Source organism: Sorex fumeus, unplaced genomic scaffold, assembly GCF_029834395.1.
Source record: "Sorex fumeus unplaced genomic scaffold, SorFum_2.1 ptg000129l, whole genome shotgun sequence".
In the NCBI taxonomy this organism is placed as follows: domain Eukaryota; kingdom Metazoa; phylum Chordata; class Mammalia; order Eulipotyphla; family Soricidae; genus Sorex; species Sorex fumeus.
In genome coordinates, this window is record NW_026606186.1 from 3,356,135 (window position 1) to 3,360,064 (window position 3,930).

The window sequence follows — 3,930 nt, forward strand, 5'->3', positions numbered from 1 at the left end:
TTTAAGTTTTGGCTTCTATTTTTTTCAGATATATAAATTTTCATTTATTTCATGAATCCCAGAACTCTTTTCTCCAGGGTTATAACTCTTTGTGAAGAGATGCATCCTTTATAGTGTTGGTAGTGTTCAGACATCTAATCACAGAATTGGAATTAGTAACAACTAATCTCAAGGTTCATTCACATAAAGCTATTACTGAGACATTCTTTGATTCTGTTTCTGCCATTTCTCTCTCAATTAATGGATCCACTGATTGTTTTTTTATTGTTAGAGTGAATCTCTGAATTATGACCATGCTAATTCTGAAGAGGTGGAATTCATTCTGTAACTTCACTTTAATTGTGGCACTTGGAAAACTGAAGATGTCAAAAACATGAACAACTACATTTTTTCTCTGTAATTTTGATCGAATCCTTCTAAAATTACATGGTTTCGACCCAGAGTATAAGTTTAGTTTTGCTGTACTTTTGCCCAAAGGTAAGTTTTGCCCACTCATTGAGCATTAAAGGCAGAAATCACGCACAATCTTCTTGCTCTGACTTTCTTCAGGACTAGGAGATGCTTTTTATGATTAAGAAAACCCTTTCGCTTTTGCCAAGATATGGATCCTCCAGAGTTAAGAGTTGCTCCTGAGTACTCAGAAATATAACACGCCCCTCCCCGCCAAAAAAAAAAAAACCCAAAAAACCCTAACAAAAGATATACATCTTCATCTTCCCAAAGGAGAAATTCTTTTTCTTTTTCTTTTTCTAATTAATAAGAAGATGTCATGCTGTAGCAGTGCCCCTTGGCACTTGCAATTCAAGAAACTATTAGGGATTTTATTTCCCCACTTGGTAAACCTAGGGACCTGTGAGAAAATTGCTTTCAGGACTTCACTGTTCTTAGGAGCTTGTCATTTTCCCCATAATCTACCATTTATTTTTATGATTCTTTTTCTTGAAGAGTCAGAAAAACAAGAAATATAACATCCCTTACTCTTATATTCAATAGATAGTGACTCAAATCCTAGGATCTGAGTGAATATGTTTTTCATTATATTAAAAAGCAAACAAAAATAGTCAAACTTGTATTTTAACATAATGTTAAAATTTCTGTTCTCAAAATTTTCTTAAATATCACTAGTTTAAAAGGACTAAGAATTGAATTAAAACTGAACTGTGGGACAAAGAGTAAAACCAGGAAATTAAATTGTTTATTCAAATATTTTAAGTGGTTTTCTCATTATGAAATAAAAATAAACTGCATTGTGATTATTTTGGAGAATCCCAGGGACTCTCCTTGAGTTCATTTTGCTATGCAATTATTTTGCATATATTTATTTCAAAATTAGAGAATGTATTTTTTGTATTTTATTAATAAAATTATTACTTTTGGTGGGGCAGATAGTACAGTCAGTAGAGCTCTTTCCTTGCATGTGTCCAATCCAGGATCAATTCCTGACATCCCATATATTTGGGAACACCACCCCGAGTGATTCCTGAGCACAGAAGTCAGGAGTAAGCCCTAAGCACTGCCAGGTATGGCCCAAAAACAAAATAAAAAAATATTGATTTATTAACTTCTTACCTTATGAAAGACAGTGTAATAATTATGAACACATTAAAATTTAGATCCCATTTATATCACAATGTTTTTCTCAAGAAATATTCTTTGAGAATATTTTTCTTTCTGTATTTGTTTATCCTGAATTTTTATTTAAGGCTGAAGTTATAGTACAATGGATAGGATGATCATGCAGCTAACCAGCATTCTGTCCCTGGTACTTCACATGGTCCCCCTGGAGTAATCTCTGAGCACCACTGGGTGTAGCACCAAACAAAAACCAACCAAAAAATTTTTTTAAATATACCAATAGTGACTATTCAGACATACCATATTTGCACTACACTGTAACACTGTCCTCCTGTTGTTCATCGATTTGCTGGAGGGGCCCAGTAAAGTCTCCAATGTGAGATCTGTTGTTACTGTTTTTGGCATATCCAATACGACACGGGGAGCTTGCCTGGCTTTGCTGTGCGGGCGATATACTCTCCATAGCTTGCCGAGCTCTCTGAGAGGGGCAGAGGAATCAAATCCGGGTCAGCCTGGTTGGCCACATGCAAGACAAACGCCCTACCCGCTTTTGTTATTGTTCCAGCCCATACTATGTTTGTACACTTTAATTTTAAGTTTAATTAGGTACCAAGGATATTATATACAAATGATATAATTTTGAGGAATGATATTTCACATTTCTTCAAAATATATATTGCCATACCACACTCGGATCAAATTAGCAACATCCCTTCAGTGTAATAGTTCAGACCTCACCCCATATTTATTTTTCCACCCACCTTTCCCCTGGTAACCACAGTTTTGTGTTCAAAAGTCCAAGGTGTTTAGTTTGGTTTTGGCTATTTATTTACATCGCTTCTGTATAGTTCACATGTAAGTGAGTTTATCAAGTATTTGTCTTTCTCCTAATATATTTCACTTAGACCTACAGTTCAAATATGTTGTGGCAAAAAGGTAGGGTGTCATTTTTGTTTCACAGCTGAGTATTCTTTCATTATGTATCAAGTTGCTTTATACAACTTGATACAACTGAGAATTTATGTTGTTTAATAATACAGCTTAGTATTTATTTTTAACTTCCTTCAAGAGAAAATATATCTTGGTCTTTTACCTTTCATCTCTGGCTCTTCAATTTTATATTCTTATAAATATATATGAGTTATATACACACAGATATACAATTATTTCAAAATTTCAAATATGACAAAATTTGTGGTTTTTAATAAGTCATAATTAAGTCTTCTTGATATTTTTAAATACAAATTTGACATTAAAATAAAAAACAATAAAATCATATCTGAAGGACATTTAAATGTCACTAACATCATATCTTAATGACATTTTTAATGTGCTAAATAAGTTTACCTCATGGAATGTCAACTTAATTTTAGTGTTTGCACTGCCCATATAATTTTGTTGTACATGTTCATTGTTATTCATTTTTATAATACACTTTTGCTAAAACATAAGTCATACAACACACACTTCACACACATAAGTTATACAATTCTATGTATTATTCTAGCACAAGCACACTTTGAGACCAGCAGCACAATGTTTTGTTGCACCCAAAGTAAACATTATACATATTAATATTAGTTTCCTTTATTTTCTCTATTCCCCCTACAAGAAAGAAATAATCTCTTTATTTGCCTATTCTGAATATTTAATATAAATGGATTTATATATTTTATAACCTTTTGTGACTATTTTTTATTTAGCATAATGTCTTAATATTTATTCATATATGCATTAGAGCTTTATTCCTTTCATTGGCAAATGATACTTCATTATATAGATTTATACATTTTAATTTATAAGTTTTAATTTATCTAGTCATAATTTGAATACTGATGAAATATTTCCATCTTTTTGTTATTATTAATAATGTTTTTTGAGCATTCTTCCCTATATTTTCATCAGTTTGCATCCCATATTTTGGGACTGTTATTATTTGAATATATATGTCATTACTGTATCTTCCTATGGATTGGCACTTTCATCATTCTAAAAATTCCCATTTTGATTTATTTATCATTGTGGATAGGTATAGATGCAGTTCAACAGTGAAAAGCTTGCCTTGCATATGTGGGGTCCTGTGTTTAATCACCAGAACTGCTAAAGGAAAAATAGTTTTTTTTTTTGGAAATGAGTATAACCACAAGACCATTCTCAGACAAGTGACGAGCCTTACACATGAAGGAACTGACAGAGGAAACCAGGTGTGCAGGACCCAGGGCATAGATCTCCAAGCCTGTTTGGATTGGGACTGGGACCTCCAACACCCAGATCCCCCATCTTCTAGTATGTAGGCATTACACACACCAACTGCCCCCAGCGCCGTGTAATCCCATCAACGGCCAAGACCCAGAG